At 39.9% G+C, this 19,469-nt stretch overlaps 1 protein-coding gene across 11 annotated transcripts in view; it reads right to left on the bottom strand.

Annotated features, from left to right (window-relative positions):
- LOC127420180 (autism susceptibility gene 2 protein-like) overlaps window positions 1-19,469 on the bottom strand; it is a 518,748-nt gene that overhangs the window by 159,851 nt on the left and 339,428 nt on the right. The window lies entirely within an intron of this gene.

Genomic DNA, 19,469 nt, shown 5'->3' with positions numbered 1-19,469 from the left:
TTACGTTGCTCTGGAGAAAGCTGCTTTCTGAACGAGGCGCATGTATAGGAGAGTAAAGAATATGTCGCTTATACAGTGCATGTAAACCGAAACGCTGCTTTCTCGCAATTCACCACTTTCTGCTGTCTATGTAAACGCAGTCAATGTCTTGTTTAGTTGATCTAAATGGGCTCATTCAAAATTCTATAAATTCTACTGGAGTGTTCAGTGTTCTTTATATTGAATGTCAAGCATGCCCTAAATATGCCTTATGCTTTAAAAACAACATGAAATTAAAATTTTGTAATAAATGTCCCAGTTCTTTTTGTGCACGATTCATCAGTGCATGCTATTCTAACAACAACAAAGTGTGTTTTTATCATTTTAATGAAAATGAAAACTTTCTCCACCTCTGACACAACTTTTCTGCTGACATAACCAAGACTGTGTGGGTGGGAAAAAAATTACATTAACCAATAATATCATAGGCTAACATGCTTAATTGCTTGATGATTCCAATGAAATCCAGTTCGAAGATAAAATCAAGGCCTACCCTACATTATTTTCCACCGAATATTATGCTTCTCCCGGAAATACATCAAATTACAAAAATGAAATGTATTGCAAATGCCGTTTCATGTTGTTTTTAATCCATAGACTGTTCTCTTAAAGATTCATAAATATTATATAACTCACTATATACCTCTGCATGTCTGTGTGTCTAGTTGCAGCTGCACTATTTCCGAGGAGCCACACAAGGCCTACTTGTAACAATAGCAATCATCTCCAGGACCTTAAGGAGAACCATCTGTTGAGAGCAGTCGATTAGAGGTTAGGAGCTAGAGAAATACACATGAGTAATACACATTAATCTCCCTGCCTCAGCTCTGTCCAGAGATTACATATCATAAAGCTCTTCTGCCTGCAATGCAAAGCCAACCTGCTCCAAGTATGCAGCAGAGATTTGACTTCCTCTGGGAGACTCCATAAGTCATACACACAATGGCTGCTTCTTGGAAGTGGAAACACACCTTGTACAGGGAATAATGGAGAACGTGATGAGATGAGATGGTGGGGTTCCTGAAGGAGTGTTCCAAATCTATGGTCAAGTCCAAGATGTGGCAAAATTATTATTTGACTGTGTTTCCTGTCTCTGGAGAGGATTCAAGGTTATTAATAACTACGTTTCCATCCAAGGATTTTTTGCAAAAAAAGTTTTAGCGCATCAAAATAAAGCTGATGGAAACACAAATTATCACTAAAAGTATCGACATAATATTTTTCCGTTTGACTCTAGCGCATAAACTCTATGCCGATACCTCAATTGTCGCGAAAAACTGGTTTGGAAACACTTTTTGTCGAGAAAATTGGCATTAACGCAAAAATGTAGTGCCACATGACAGAATTGACACTAATCGTTAGCCTGTGTTAATCATGACGACAAGGTATAGGGTCCTTGAAAGCCAGTTTATTGTACGTGATTATGGATTGATCTTAACGGCATAAATATCCGATCACTGCAAACATGACACTTCCAGGAGTACCAACACAAATATCTCGTATCATGCACATGGACAAGTGCAAGGAGAACAAATTAATGGGCACTGTTTGTGATTAATTTAGTCGCGGTAGCCATCCGTTTATTTATTGAAGTTGCTTTTACACACCATTCAAAATAATAGACAGCAGTCATGGAATTAGCCCACAGTAAAAAATAAAAATAAATAAAAATAAATACACAATACTGGAGAAAAACATCAGTGTGCTTTTTTGGAACACGAACATATAACACAATTCTATAAAATTATTGTTTAGCTTTTGAAAAAATGCTGGCAAAATTCCCTATATTAAATTAAATAAATTACCAAACGAAAAACGCATTAAATTAAAAAAATTAATTACCAAACAAAAAAGATATATTTTTAGACCTATATATGCCTTTTCTTTACACAAACTTAAATTAGCCATACCCTGTTCTGTAGACGAATAAAGTCGGCTGAATGACATTTTCTACACTTCAAGACTATAAACTATCAGAACTATTTGTCCAATGTGGAGTTCACTTTCAGAAAACGAGCTTTTGAACCTTTTAAAACTTTTGAATTTTTTTAATCTAACCCTCTTTACCTCGGATCGCATTTGCTGAGCTTCTTCAGAAAATGTAAACTGAATTATGACGCTAAAATTAATTTGAGATGATAATCAAGTTAGTTGGTCATTAAAAGTTGCTGGACAAATATGCAGGATATAATTCAGTTGTGATGGCAATGCTTTAGATTAGATGTTTGTTCAAAATAGCCTGTTGAATATCAGGAATGTATCATATGTAAACCCTGAAATTACACAGCATCAGTTTTTCTTTAATAGCTGTGCACACAGCAAATACACATGGATGGATGGTCCTTATACTAAGACTGAAAGTTCCCCCACTACTTGGTGCAGGTTTCCAGCTTGAACAGGGCCGTGACGATTCGTTTTCGGGTCGGATTCGATGGCAACTTGCAATAGTCGCAACATTAGGACCAATAATATAGTCCAATCAGAAGGGCATCAGCTCCCTTTTGATTACAATTCCTCCTCTTCTGATTGCATTTATTTGTGAAATTAAAATGACAGTTAGCTGGTTCATTTCAATGAATTGTCACAATACTCTCCCCATTTTACCAAAACTTATAAAAATTATGGACATCTGGCAGGTGAATTAGCGATAAACAAACATTTCTGAATGGAAACGGCTTCAGGGCAGATTTCTTTGCGCTAAACCAAAACTTATGCGACGAAGTGTTTTTTTTAAGCATGATGTCATCACGCACACCATTTTTATCGATAAAAGGCCATTTGAATGGAAACAGGCAGAAGATGGCAAATTTCGCAAATATCTCGCGTTACGCATTTTCTCTTTGTCGATAACAAAATAGCATGAAAAGTGGATGGAAACTAGGATAATGATAACACGAAGGAAATAAAAAGAGAGAAAAAGGGTTAATCTCCTTAAAACAACAAAGGTAGAGCTCTACCAATATTTGTTTAACTTATAAAGGAACACTTTTAATACATGAACTTGGATACAAGGTTAAAATCTTTGTCTGTACACTAAAAAGTCTGACTCAATGTAAACTTGTCATAAAGTCTTGCAAATGTCTTGGTATGACTTTTTTCTAAGACCTTCCATATATGTTTCTGATAAAAAAACATTAAATTAGGGGCTGATCGTTACAGTTTTAAGACATGCAATATGGAACAGAAGGAACAGAAGTGGTACTCCAAGGTACTTCAAATGATACTTTAATATTGTCGTGGTACATACACATATTGCCAAAAGTATTGGCTCATCTGCCTTTAGACGCATATGAACTTAAGTGACATCCCATTCTTAATCCATAGGGTTTAATATGACGTCGGCCCACCCTTTGCAGCTATAACAGCTTCAACTCTTCTGGGAAGGCTTTCCACAAGGTTTAGGAGTGTGTTTATGGGAATTTTTGACCATTCTTCCAGAAGCGCATTTGTGAGGTCAGACACTGATGTTGGATGAGAAGGCCTGGCTCGCAGTCTTCGCTCTAATTCATCCCAAAGGTGCTCTATCAGGTTGAGGTCAGGACTCTGTGCAGGCCAGTCAAGTTCTTCCACACCAAACTCAGTCATCCATGTCTTTATGGACCTTGCTTTGTGCACTGGTGCGCAGTCATGTTGGAACAGGAAGGGGCCATCCCCAAACTGTTCCCACAAAGTTGGGAGCATGGAATTGTCCAAAATCTCTTGGTATGCTGAAGCATTCAGAGTTCCTTTCACTGGAACTAAGGGGCCAAGCCCAGCTCCTGAAAAACAACCCCACACCATAATCCCCCCCTCCACCAAACTTCACAGTTGGCACAATGCAGTCAGACAAGTACCGTTCTCCTGGCAACTGCCAAACCCAGACTCGTCCATCAGATTGCCAGATGGAGAAGCGTGATTCGTCACTCCAGAGAACGTGTCTCCACTGCTCTAGAGTCCAGTGGCGGCGTGCTTTACACCACTGCATCCGACGCTTTGCATTGCACTTGGTGATGTATGGCTTGGATGCAGCTGCTCGGCCATGGAAACCCATTCCATGAAGCTCTCTACACACTGTTCTTGAGCTAATCTGAAGGCCACATGAACTTTGGAGGTCTGTAGCGATTGACTCTGCAGAAAGTTGGCGACCTCTGTGCATTATGCGCCTCAGCATCCGCTGACCCCGCTCTGTCATTTTACGTGGCCTACCACTTCATGGCTGAGTTGCTGTCATTCCCAATCGCTTCCACTTTGTTATAATACCACTGACAGTTGACTGTGGAATATTTAGTAGCGAGGAAATTTCACAACTGGACTTGTTGCACAGGTGGCATCCTATCACAGTACGACGCTGGAATTCACTGAGCTCCTGAGAGCGGCCCATTCTTTCACAAATGTTTGTAGAAGCAGTCTGCATGCCTAGGTGCTTCATTTTATACACCTGTGGCCATGGAAGTGATTGGAACACCTGAATTCAATTATTTGGATAGGTGAGCGAATACTTTTGGCAATATAGTGTATCTAAAATACAAGGCAATACCAAATATACCTATACCAAAAAGTGAAATAGTACTACCAAGGTTTTGTTATTTATTAATTTTTTTTATTATTTATTTATGCACCATGGTAGTACCATTTTACCTTTTGGGATGGCAGTTGATTCAAGAAAAGAAAGTCATACCTGGTATTGTCTCCATTTCTACCTCTCTGGTCTGGGGTCGTGTCTAGAAGAGAATCGTCAGGCCATGGAAAGTCTCCCGAGAGACGCATGCAACATACATACACTGTTTATTGTGTATATTTGGAGTCCCACTACACCAGCCCCTAAACTTTACCCTAACCCCAAACCTAACCCTAACCCTAACCCTAACTTTAGTGACCGCAAATGCGACTCTTATAAGACTTTCCCAGCCCAGCTGTTCTCTTCTTGACACGACACTGGTTGGTCTGTTCTTTTGGTATAACTCTACATAAAACATCTGTAATTACCTTAGAAGCTATAAAATGTCTCTAACATCTCTGTTTCCCCTATCATGAATAGCCAATTGGTGTTGATAATTAATATCACATTGTCCTTTTATGACACATGTCATTCATTGTGTATTTGATATTGTAGATACAGATAGTGGGGACAGAGGTGGAGTCTTGATCTTGTGGTCTTGGTCTCGAGACCTCTCAGAGCACAAAAATGTGGCCTTGGTCTGGGTCTCATTAGTCTATGTCTTGGTCTAGAATGCAATTTCAAATTAAGGCTACTAAAAGTGATTGTTACCTAAACCATACAGTAGGTCAGCACGGTCTCTTCAACAATACACAGAATTCCCAAGCATTTCATGGCTCTGAAAGGCTACTTAGTCACTGTACAAAGTGCCTCAGAGTTTGAAATAAATACAGCAATAAATTCATAATTTTCTCTATCTCAGTTCAATAAAATGGACAGCCTGGTTCTTGGACTTTGGAGGCTTTGTCTGAATCATGGAATTAGGGTTTGGTATGGATCTACAGCTCAAGGGGTCTAGTCTTGGTCTGGATCTTGGAATTAGGGTTTGGTATGGATCTACAACTCAAGAGGTCTAGTTTTGGTCTGGATCTTGGAATTAGGGCTTGGTCTGGATCTATAACTTAAGGGGTCTAGTATTGGTCTGGGACTGGTATCTGGTCTTGACCAGAAGGTTGCTGGTTCGATTTCAGAAAATTAGACCCCAGTAACCAGCAAACCATCACTATTGTGGTTTTGAGCACTCAATCCCTGGTTGCTTCAGAGGAATTGTCCCTGTAATACTGCAAGTGTACTTTGAGTTGCTCTAGATGAAAGTCCCTACTAATTAACTACAAACATATAGCAGGTTATACTACACATTAACACACATGATCTTGAACTGTCTGTACTTTCAGGGCTTTAGCAGAACAAAAGACTTTCGAGATCAATGTGAAACATGTTTAAAGGGCCCATTAAAGAAGAGGCCAGGACAAGAGTGAATCCATAAGATCATATCATTTTTTAATAGTCTCAGAGGTCTCAGGGATTTGAGCTGGGTTCAGAAAAAAAAACCCCGAGTTTTTCCCTGAGTTTAAAAGCTCATTGACTGCGACCATTGTGACAGTTTCCCACAGCCTTCGTAATATAATCACCTCCTTTCACCTAATTAAATGAAAATAATCTCACCTACCCGCTGACCCTGACAACCCCCTAACCTCTCGTTCGAAAACTTCAAATGATCACACCCCTTCTTCTGCATGTACTCTAGGATGAATTAAATAATAATAAGACAGTGAATTCCTGATTATCTAGTGGTCCTGGCGGCAATAAATTTGGGATTTTAAAATGCCTTGGTTCATCGAGCATCCCCAGTCAAGTCCATCCTAAGTGTTTTAGACATGCTAACACACACTCTGCTTTGTTAGGAGAGTAATTGACTCTGATTTGGTATCCCACACGCATTGCTAATTTGGAGGCTTGTCTTATCATATTACCACTGAGAATAAGGGGCCTCCCTTCGTCCACCCCACCTCTTTGCCCTTTAAGGTTACACTGTAACAAAATAGCTGCAGCAGTCATTATTAATGAAAGTGCAGAAGAATTCATTTCTTATTTATGAGAAGCTAATCAACTGGCAAGCATTTTGACTGCCCTATTAATGATCTTTAGTGGGCCTCATACATATCCTGCTCTTGCAAATCCACTGTTTTTTCTTCTCCAACCCACTCCTTTCTTCCTTTTTGTCCACCTCTGATCAACCCCCTCACCAGCCCATGGAGGGAGGTGGTTATTTGAATGGAGGATTTAGACGTAACGGAAGGGGAGGAGAGAGGGAACTCAAGGGAATGGACCGTTGATCAGCCTCGGCACCGGTGGAAGGAGGCAGACAAATAACAAATGACAGGTCTGTGATTAAATCAAAGCTGCAGCCATAAGTGTTGAAGTATCAGCCTGTCACTAGCAATCTAGAGCTGGTTACACTGCCTTCCACGCCTCTACAGACTTGTAATCTCTGTCTTCCACCACCTCTGTGCACATATCACACACACACCAACCAATTTATATACTGTCAGTCGTTTAGGGTGCTGCTAAAATAACTATAGGTTGGTACAGAACCTCAGGTTAAACGCCAAATCCTGACCCTGATCTACCTCACAATCCAATATTTAGGTCAAAACACAAATGTGGTGTACAGTTTATTCTAAGATTATAAATTATTAGTTGTGTTTGCTAGCCTGCTAGGGCAAGCATCAATATTACTATTGACAATATTACCAAGCCATGACAAGAATATTATAGAGACTTAGGGTGAGCTTTTTTGTACTTTTGTACATACTAAAAACCACTCAGAACACCTTAGCAACACCCTGGCAACCACCTGCATTTCCCTAGCAATGTGGTGGTGAGTTGTGCATGGGAAAGCCCAAAACACAAAAAAGATTTATTCAGAAAATGTTGCACAGTTTGCACAGTTCTTAACATCTTCCTTTGAGTATTGCTGAATAAGCATTACTGTGATATGGCTGGTGCAACTTCAATATCCATTATGCAATGCTATAATTTTATTACATGCAGTATATTAAATTACATAAAAAACAGAACATAAAAAAAAAAAAAAAATGAAACGCCAATTTGTGAATCATTTGTGGAGTGCATATGAAGTAAAAAATGGCAATGATTTGGAGCTACACTTTCTTTTCTGGGAACAGTACTGTGTGTAATCAAGTTGATGGGAAGTAGAGGCATAACTATGGAAATTTAACACATTTAATGAAATAAATTTTTGAATCATGCATTTGCTGGAAGAAAATAAATCAAATCAAAATCAAATCACTTTTATTGTCACACAGCCATATACACAAGTGCAATGGTGTGTGAAATTCTTGGGTGCAGTTCCGATCAACATAGCACTCGTGACAGTGATGGGACATATACCAATTTACAATAACAACAAATTAACACAACACAATTTATAGTCTAATATACACATAATTACACACAACACAATATACAAATAATAACATACAGTGTACAGTATACAATACACACAATATAGATACACATTATTCAATAAAAAAAAAGTATATATAGTATATATAGAATGTACAGTAGGTTGTATTGTACTGTATTGACATTCAGGCTGTCAGTTGATAGTAAGTTGTTAAGAGAGAATATAATATAATAATAATATAATTTATGACAGTCCGGTGTGAGATATAAGAGTAAGGGTAATAAAGTGCAGTGCTGATGTATTTTGATCGTGGGAGATCAAGAGTTCAAAAGTCTGATTGCTTGGGGGAAGAAGCTGTCATGAAGTCAGCTGGTGCAGGTCCTGATGCTGCGATACCGCCTGCCTGATGGTAGCAGTGAGAACAGCCCTTGGCTCGGGTGGCTGGAGTCTCTGATGATCCTCCGAGCTTTTTTCACACACCGCCTGGTATATATGTCCTGGAGGGAGGGAAGCTCACCTCTGATGATGTGTCTGGCAGTTCGCACCACACTTTGCAGTGCTTTGCGGTTGTGGGTGGTGCTATTGCCGTACCAGGCGGAGATGCAGCCAGTCAGGATGCTCTCTACAGTGCAGGTATAGAACCGTGTGAGGATGTGGCAGTTCATTCCAAACTTCCTCAGCCATCTCAGGAAGAAGAGGCGCTGATGAGCCTTCTTCACAACGACTTCAGTGTGGATGGACCATGTGAGTTCCTCAGTGATGTGGACACCCAGAAACTTGAAGCTGCTGACTCTCTCCACTGGTGCTCCATTGATGGTAATGGGACTGTGTTCTCTGTCTTTTCTTCTGAAGTCCACCACAATCTCCTTTGTCTTACTGACATTGAGGGAGAGGTTGTGCTCCTGACACCAGTGTGTCAGAGTGTGCACCTCCTCTCTGTAGGCTGTTTCATCATTGTCAGTGATCAGACCTACCACCGCTGTGTCATCAGCAAACTTAATGATGGCATTGGAGCTATGTGTTGCCACACAGTCATGTGTGTACAAGGAATACAAGAGTGGGCTGAGAACACAGCCCTGTGGGGCTCCAGTGTTGAGGGTCAGTGATGAGGAGATGCTGCTGCTTATTCTAACCACCTGGCGCCTGCTTGACAGGAAGTCCAGGATCCAGCTGCACAGTAAGCTGTTTAAGCCCAGAGCCTGGAGTTTCTCATCAAGCTTGGAGGGCACTATGGTGTTGAATGCTGAGCTGTAGTCTACAAACAGCATTCTCACATAAGTGTTCTTTTTTTCCAGGTGGGAGAGAGCAGTGTGTATTGTAGATGCAATGGCATCATCATTGGAGTGGTTGTTGCGGTAAGCAAACTGCAATGGGTCCAGTGATAGAGGCAGCGCAGAGCAGATGTAATCTCTGATTAGTCTCTCAAAGCATTTGCTGATGATGGGGATCAGAGCAACAGGATGCCAGTCATTTACGCAAGTGATTTTTGATTGCTTTGGAACAGGCACAATGGTGGATGTTTTAAAGCATGTGGGGACTACAGACAAAGAGAGGGAAAGGTTGAAAATGTCCGTATAAACACCAGCCAGCTGGTTCGCGCACGCTCTGATGATGCAGCCCGGAATGCCGTCTGGGCCCGCGGCTTTGCGGATATTCACCCGTCGTAAGGATCAGGTTACATCCGCTACAGAGACGGAGAGTGAACTAACCTCTGTAGCAACGGCCGCGAGAGCTCTCTCCACGAGGGCGGTGTTATTTCCCTCAAAACGAGCATAAAAAGTATTTAGCTCATCCGGGAGAGAGGCAGCGGTGTTCATGGTGGAGTTTTTATTCCCTTTAAAGTCCGTGATGATGTTAATTCCCTGCCACATGCTTCTAGAGTTGGTGGTTTTAAACTGTCCTTCAATCTTGCTCCTGTACTGACGTTTTGCAGTTTGCTGTTTGCTGTTCATAACTGGCTTGTTTATGATCCTCCGCGTTCCGCACATTAAGTGCCGCGCGAACATTGCTATTAATCCATGGTTTCTGGTTCGGATAGATCCGTGTTGTTCTGGTCGGAACAACGTCCTCTACGCACTTTCTGATTAAACATATTATGCTATCAGCATAAAGCTTGATGTCGTCATCAGAGGCGGACCGGAACATCTCCCAGTCCGTGTGATCAAAACAGTCTTGTAGCGTAGAGTCTGATTGGTCCGACCAGCACTGGATCGTTCTGAGGGTGGGTGCTTCCTGTTTCAGTTTCTGCCTGTAAGCGGGCAGAAGCAGAATGGAAGAGTGGTCCGATTTGCCAAATGGTGGGCGGGGGAGGGATTTGTAGCCATCCCGGAAGGGAGAGTAGCAATGGTCCAAAACCCGGTCCCCTCGTGTGTTGAAACTAATGTGCTGGTGGTATTTTGGTGCGACTGATTTGAAACTGGCTTTATTAAAGTCCCCGGTCACAATGAATGTGGCCACAGGGTGCACGGTTTCCTGCTTGCTTATAATCCCATACAGTTCCTTGAGTGCCTGGTCTGTGTCGGCTTGTGGCGGGATGTACACAGCTGTGATAATGACCGCTGTGAATTCTCTCGGTAGCCAGAATGGTCGACACAGAACCATGGGAAATTCCAGAACAGGAGAGCAGAAAGACTTGATAGAATGTACGTTCCTCTGATCATACCACGATTTGTTGATCATAAAACATACACCACCACCTCTGCTTTTACCTGAGAGGTCTTTCACTCTGTCCGCTCGGTGCACGGAGAACCCCACGGGTTCAATGGCTGAGTCTGGAATCTCCACAGACATCCAAGTTTCCGTAAGGCAGATAATGCAGCAGTCCCTCGTCTCTCGTTGGAAAGAGATCCGCGCTTTCAGCTCACAGAGCTTGTTATCCAGAGACTGAACATTTGCCAGTAGAATACTGGGTAGCGGGGGTCAATTTGCACGGCATCTTACTCTGATGAGAACGCCGGCTCTGTTTCCCCTTTCCTCCTGCATTTCCGCGGCCGTGCAGCACAGACATAGGGCTCCGCTTGAGTGTTTGTAAACAGCGGGTCGGCATTGAGGAATCTGAAGTCCGGTTTACGGTGTGTAATTGCTGAACCAATGTCCAAAAGTGTTTGTCTGTCGTAGACAATAAGGCAGACAACATCCAAGACAAAAAACATGAACATTATTTTGTTTACAAGAACTGTAAACAAAACAAACAAAACACTACCATGTTGTGTCGGAGCTCGCAACGCAGCAGCCATACTTGGTGCCATCTTGAGTCCAAAAATAGTAGCATCAGCTAAATATCTCAATATCCAGATAATCATAACACAAAAGGTCATGGAGCAAATTCTGAAAAAGACAAATTTTTTTCTGCACATAGTCCATTGTGATTGTAATACCTTCTCTATACTGACCCACTGAAAGCTGGAACTGCAGCATAACAGGAAGTTTGTCTGTGGCTGCAGATACACATCAATATCAGTGGCCCACAGCCAGACTGAACATATATCACAGAATCTGCCCCCGGTAAATGGCAAACTGCGTTTGATATAGCAGACAATAAAGGCCATTATGTTGGCACTTAACATATCATTAAAGCACATTAAATGTCCATGCTGTTTCACTAAAACCAAAACAACTAATATCTAAAGGTACTGTTAAGACAATACAAGCCAAGCTTTGTGGTGAAAAACAACTCCCAGCTTTAAAGTAGTGAGCTTTTTTTCCCCTTCAGAAATCCTTTAAAAACAGCCATAACTGTATCATAAATGGGCTGTAGCAACATTCTTGCAAAATTGGCTAATTAGACCCCCAAAATTTTGTAGCACTGTAAAACACTTGTCAGGGATAATAATTTTAGCCTACTTAAGCAGTTAAAAGTGGAAAACCTTCTTGTGACAGAACAATGTGCCACAGTTAAAAGGGTAAAATACTTTTACAGTACACCCTTTAAAGACAGTGGCTAGAATTCAATAAATTCAAAATGAATGATTACAAAGGTCTTTTCAATTCTAAAAAATTATTGTCTGGAATTCTAGAGCATGTTGCTATGATGGTGATAGCTTACTAGCCCAAGTAAAAAGAGCCAACCCCCAAGTCCCTATGATATTCTGGTCACTAAGTAAACCCCTTAGTGACAATAGCCTTACAATTATTACTAAGGGTTTTCTTAACTTAAGGGGTTTCTTGCAACTGGTACCTGGTCCCTTGTTATGGCTGTGGGATACTGTTCACCACTATTTCATTTATTGTGCATATACAGTACTGTGCAAAAGTCTTAGGCACATAAGATGTTTCACAAAACAATTTGTCTTAAGATAGTTATTTATATCTTCATCTTTAGTGTGTCAATCGGAAATATAAATGTTAGACTCCCAAATATTACTTTTGCAAATAGAAAAGATTAGAATAGAAGAACAGGGAGCCCTGCAACAGATGTCATGGCCCCCACAAAGCCCCCCACTGAACATTGTGTCAGTCTGAGATTATATAAAGAGACAGAAGCAATTGAGACAGCCTAAATAGATAGAAGCACTGTTACGAATTCTCCAAGAAGCTTTGAACATCCTATCTGCCAACAACCATGAAAAATTGTGTCCAGGTGTACCTAGGAGAATTGGTGCTGTTTTAAAGGCAACGGTGGTCACACCGAATATTGATTTAGCTTTTTTATGTTTACTGGACTTTGTATGACATTAAGTGATAAATGAAAACTATTTATGTCATTATTTTTGAAGACATCCACACTATGCAACATTTTTCACAAGTGCCTAAAACTTTTGCACAATACTGTATACATATTTATCAATACACAACAGAATATGCTGTGCATTTGTGATGAGACAGCTTACACTGTAGAAATCAGAGTTCAAACACATATGAATGAGAGATGTTCTCTTTATTCATTCAAGTGCATTCATCACAAACACACAAGGAAGCCATTCTCCCAGAAAATCCGATGTGTAAGAGAAAAAGACCCTTGATTTGACCAATCTGACCATGAAGCACAACCTTTATATACAGCAGTCTTTACAGTTTTCACAAGGGTCACCAGTACATGATCAGCAGCCAGCCAGACTCAATCAAAGCATTTTACATGACAGCACTCTATACTCTTACTATTAACCCTCAGGTATGATGGGGGGGGGGGTCATGCTTAACAAGGATAGACACTGTTCCAGGAACATCTAATATTTACAACCAGCCTTTTGGAGATGAAAAAAATTATAATAAGGAAAATGGTCTCTCACTGGGTAAATATCTCTCTTACTTTAATACACATAAACAACTAGATGGACAGATAATAGAAGCTAAGATGTGTGCAGTGGTGAGGGAGTGACCTTATAAAATGATCTGTCTGAAATGCAGTTGCTCACTGTAATATTATTGGTCCCTGAACTGGAAAAAGATTTAAAAGGCATTTAACCTGATGAAGCAGACACAACACACTGAATGTTGATTGTAAATGCAATAACATGGAATGTGCAGCAGTTATGCCTTACATGTCCTTTTCTACTACATCATAAAATGTGCTCTAGTTATATTATAACCCAGTAACATAAAATACTATATGTAACCAATTATGTCCACTAACAAAAAAATACCATAGGTCTACCATGTTTTTTGGAAATATACTGTACCACGGTAGTATCACAGTATTCTTTGATGTACCATGTAAATAGCATGATATAAAAAATATGGTAATCATTCACTACAAGAGTATATATCAAAGTACCATGGCATTACCATCTGATATCATTATTGTAATATGGTACACCCACAATACTTTATTTTAATGGCTACATTTTACTTGAAAATAGCAATGCAAACACTCTAATCAACACTTGAATGCATTTGGATTGAGAAAAGAACTAGCATGCATAGTCCACAAATGAAGACAATGTAATCCATATAACAGGTTAAATGTTAAAACAGAAAAAAAAAAAAAAAGAATTTGACACCCTTATAACAAGATTTATCCTGGCTAGCAATATCTGATGAGTGACTTAAGCAATAAAGCCTGTGTCAATCATAAAATGTCATGATATCAAAGCAAAAATCTTACCATGGCAATGTTATGAAAAAGACAATACATTATGTATGGTGTTTTGTTAAGACAGGTTAAATAAAAAAACTAAAAAAACTGGCTTACCCTTACATTTAGGTAGAAAAAAAAAAAAGAGTAACTTATTATAAGTTGGTTTTGTGTTGCTAGGCTATATTTTGTCATGCACCACATGTAGCCTAGTAGACAAGTGAACAAGTGAAAACATGGATATGATAATTTCAATACATTTGCCTTTGTAAAGCCCACACAAACCCACTTACATTTCTAAAGGAAAGTCTAAAGCATTGTTTCCTAACCTTTTTTGCCGTAAGTACCCCCATAGCACCATCAGTAAGGCTCAAGTACACCTTTAACAACCCAAAACTAAAGATGTGTACCAAAGGCTAAATATAATTTAACACTATCATTAATATTGTCATATCCCTGATGTACAAAAGGAAAAGATTTAGTTACATATATATATATATATACATATATATATATATATATATATATATATATATATATATATATATATATATATATATATATATTTACACTGATGAGCCAATTTATAATGACCGCTCACAAGTGAAGTAATTAACGTTGATCACTTCCTAACAAGGCCACATGTCAAGCTTTGGGTAGATTGGATAATTGAACAATCAGTTCTTGTAGTCAACGTGTTGAATGCAGGAGAAATGGGCAGCAGGCCAAATTGACAAAGGCCAAATTGTTATGGCCAGACGACTGGGTCAGAGCATTGGTGGTGAGTACCTGCTGACAGTGGCCCGAGGAGGGACAATCCGCAAACCAGTGACAGGGTGTTGGGCGCCCAAGGCTCAACGATGCGTGTGGGCAACGAAGGCTATCCCATCTGGTCCGAACCGACAGAAGGTCTACTGTGGCACAATTCACCAAAAATTATAATGATGGTCACGGGAGGAATGTGTCACAACACACAGTGCATCACACCCTGCTGCGTATGGGGCTGCGTAGCTGCAGACCGTTCAGAGTGCTCATGATGACCCCTGTCCATTGTCAAAAGTGTTGGGCACGCGAGCATCGGAACTGGACCTTGGAGCAGTGGAAGTAGGTCACCTGGTCCGATGAGTCCCATTTTCTTTTACATCACATGGACGGCCGTGTACGTATGCGCCGTTTACCAGGGGAAGAGATGGCACCAGGATGCACTGTGAGAAATCGACAAGCTGGTGGAGAGAGTGTGATGACAATGCTCCACGCCACACAGCCAGGTCAATCAAGGTGTGGATGAAGCACCACCGGATCAAGACCCAATCTCCAGACCTGAACCCCATTGAAAACCTCTGGAATGTGATCAAGAGGAAGATGGATGGCCACAAGCCATCAAACAAAGGCGAGCTGCTTGAATTTTTGCACCAGGAGTGGCATAAAGTCACCCAACAGCAATGTAAAAGACTGGTAGAGAGCATGCCAAGACGCATGAAAGCTGTGATTAAAAATCAGGGTCATTCCACCAAATATTGATTTGCTGAAGTTAAAACATTAGTATTGTGTTGTTTAAAAATGAATATGAACTTGTTTTCTTTGCATTATTCGAGGCCTGAAAAAACTACATCTTTTTTGTTATTTTGACCAGTTGTAATTTTCTGCAAGTAAATGCTCTAAATGACAATATTTTTATTTGGGAGAAATGTTGTAAGTACTTTATAGAATAAAACAAAAATGTTCATTTTACTCAAGCACATACCTATACATAGTAAATCCAGAGAAACTGATAATTTTGCAGTGGTCTATATATATATATATATATATATATATATATATATATATATATATGTCCTTTAGACCAGTAATTTAACGTTTTTTAACATTTACAGATTGGCCCGATACACTTCCATTTTAAGTGCCTCACTGTAAACCAGATTTCTGCTTTTTTTTTAAAGAAAGGTGGGGCAAGTAAAAATAAATTTTTGTCATTATCAATTTTATGCCACAAATGCTGTAGATTGAGCTTAACTTGCATTAAACCCAGCATATTCCGTTAAAGAGACGTACTGTATATACAGTACTGTGCAAAAGTGTTAGGCACATAAGATGTTTCACAAAAACATTTGTCTTATGATGGTTATTTATATCTTCAACTTTAGTGTGTCAATAGGAAATATACATTTTAGACTCCCAAACACTCCCTTTTGCAAATATAAAAGAACAGAAAAGAAGAACAGGGAACCCTGCAACAGATGGCATGACCCCAACAGAGCCCCCCCACTGAACATCGAGTCAGTCTGGGATTACATGAAGAGATGGAAGAAATAGAGACAGCCAAATAGGTAGAAGAACTGTGGCGAATTCTCCAAGATGCTTGGAACATCCTATCTGCCAACAACCAAGAAAAACTGTGTCCAGGTGTACCTATGAAAATTGGTGCTGTTTTGAAGGCAAAGGTGTTCACACCAAATATTGATTTAGCTTTTTTATGTTTACTGCACCTTGTATGATGTTAATTGATATATGAAAACCATTTATGTCATTATTTTTTAAGACATTCACACTATGCAACAGTTTTCACAAGTGCCTAAAACCTTTGCACAGTACTCCAGTCTACAAAATGTACAGTATATCCTATATGTTTATTGGTTACATGCATAATTTGTATTATTTACAAGTACTTACATAGAACGTGTTAAAACATACGTCTCTTTAACGGAATATTCTGGGTTTAATACAAGTTAAGCTCAATCGACAGCATTTGTGGCATAAAATTGATAATGACAAAAATGTATTTTTACTTGCCCCACCTTTTCTTTAAAAAAAAAAAAAGCAAAAATCTGGGTTACAATGAGGCACTTACAATGGAAGTGTATCGGGCCAATCTGTGAATGTTAAAAAAACGTTAAATTACAGGACTAAAGGACCATGTAAGGTACATTGCCCCTAAGTCCATTGTAAGGATGGAAATCCTTTGGAATTTAACGATTTCGGTTCTGATTTCAATTTATGTACAAGTGTTTCTGATTCATAAAAAAAAAAGCCCGCTCATAAGAGTCATTTGTTCGGGAATTGGACAACACTGGTATCATGTGTTTCATGCTGTAGATTCAGTAGAGAGGCAGCACCTGCAGAAACCCTGTCAAGAGTATTTTAGCACAGTGTTCCATCCGCATAGGCGGAAAATTACACGTTCAGGAACCGTTAACGGAACTGTAAGTCACTAAATATCATATGGTTCTGATATTTAAAAAAATGGAACTGAAGAACCGGTTCTCAGTTCCCAACCCTAATTACAATGTGCAACAGTCAAGATGCTTTTGTTTATTTTTTCACACACTGAGAGGCGAGACTAAATTATTTTCTATGGTAATTGACGGCATGCCACTGTAGTGGTCGAAAAAACTTAAGCTATATTTAACCCATTCAAAATCTGCCATCAAAAATAGTATTTGCCAATTTTACAACCATAACCAATTACAACTTGTTGCTGACATAGTACAGTTCATTTTGTACTCCAGGCTCCAAGCTTTCACAAATTATCACATGCATGTGTTCATTTCCCCTCATCACGTAAAATTTCATCATTAGAGACCTTTTACAGCAAATTTCGCTGCCTTGCTGCGCATTCATCTTTCCTGTTCCTCCTGAGGCTGTTGTGCTAATGCTCTTCCTGCTCTCTGCCTGCACTTCCTAGAAGTGCACACATCCAACAAGTCATCAAGTACTGCATTAGTTCTGAGTGCACTCTGAGATTCATTCACTCCTTTTCCTCACTCACAAGCCAGATAAATAACTCATGTAATGGCCCTCAAAACTCTTTCCTATTACCCCCACTCCATTCATTTCACAGACCCAGAGGCCTCCATGTGTCCTGGGCTTCAGACACTCTGAGAAGGAACCATCCCCTGTGGGCTTTACGTGGAGGCGGAATTGATTGGGGAATTCCAGGCCTGGTTGGCTTTGAACATCAAATCTCCCTCAAAACCCTTCCACCACCATTCCCTCTTCTCTATCCTCAAATGGAAACACAAAGAAATGGTTGGAATAGGAGAAACACACAGGGAAAATGAGGCATTGGGGGACAGATCACCCAAAAATAAAAATTCTGTCCTCATTATCTGATGATTCTCACCCAAACTCAGTCCCAAACCCATATGGCTTTCTTTCTTCGGTAGAACACAAAAGGAGATGACACTTTTATTGTATGGAGTAAAGATACCATTAAAGCGAATGGTGACTGAGGCTAACATTCTGCCAAAGATCTCCTTTTGTGTTACACATAAAAAAATAAAAAAAAGAACAACAAGAGAGTGAATAATCGATAACATACTTTTCATTTTTGTGTGAACTATCCGTTTAAGGCATTATTGTTTTTCTTTTAGCTGCCATTGTCCATCAAACTACAACACATCCAAAAACTCAATCACCTCTCTCACAGTTACAAATTAGTCCATTAAACTGTCGGCAGCAAACCCTTTTGTCACTCTGAGCTGGAGGGAACATTAGTTAAAGCAGAGGAACAGGCACTATGATAGATTTTCAGAAATATAAAGACAAATTTAGGGCTGTTATTCTGTGTCTTGTCAGCTGTAACAGCACTTATTGAGGATGTTCTGGTGGAGTTGGCTTTGGGGATATGACAGCTTTAAAGACTTTAAAGATGCATTAAGTAATGTTTGTTTATGTTTCTCTGCCTCATTTTCATCTTTCTAAACAACTAAAATACAGTAAGAGTGTTAGCTTCTCTACTGCCCTCACCAGCCATGATGTTTACGTGGTGTTGCAGAAGGGTCTTTGTCTGGAAAATATCAGATAAATATTTACAGTAAGTTCGTCTGAAGATTGTCTTTATTTATTTATATATATTTTGGATTTTTCCCCTATTTCACCCAATTTGGAATGCCCAATTCCCAGTGCACTTTTTTTTAAGTCCTCATGGTCGCGTAGTGAATCGCCTCAATCCGGGTGGCGGAGGATGAATCCCAGTTGCCTCTGCATCTGAGACCATCAACCCACGCATCTTATCGCGTGGCTTGTTGAGCGTGTTGCTTCACGCCATCCACCGCGGCATCTGCGCTCAACTCACCACGCGCCCCACCGAGAACGAACCGCATTATAGCGACCACGAGGAGGTTACCCCATGTGACTCTACCCTCCCTAGCAACCGGGCCAATTTGGTTGCTTAGGAGACCTGGCTGGAGTCACTCAGCAAGCCCTGGGATTCGAACTAGCAAACTCCAGGGGTGGTAGCCAGCGTCTTTTACCACTGAGCTACCCAGGCCCCCTGAAGATTGTCTTTATTAAAGGCAGAGGTAGGTAGAGTAGACAAAAACTGTACTCAAGTAAAAGTACAAGTACTTTAAAATTACTTTAACAAATAATTACTCAAGTAGAAGTAAAAGTACTAATGTAAATAATTACTTGAGTAAGAAAGTATCCAATTAAAAGAGTACTCAAGTAGTAACTCGTTAATTTCACAAATGACATAATGGATGTTAACTCCCTACATTCCATTACATAAT

This window comes from Myxocyprinus asiaticus, chromosome 3, assembly GCF_019703515.2.
Source record: "Myxocyprinus asiaticus isolate MX2 ecotype Aquarium Trade chromosome 3, UBuf_Myxa_2, whole genome shotgun sequence".
Taxonomy (NCBI): Eukaryota; Metazoa; Chordata; class Actinopteri; order Cypriniformes; family Catostomidae; genus Myxocyprinus; species Myxocyprinus asiaticus.
This window is presented reverse-complemented; position numbering and strand designations above follow the sequence as displayed.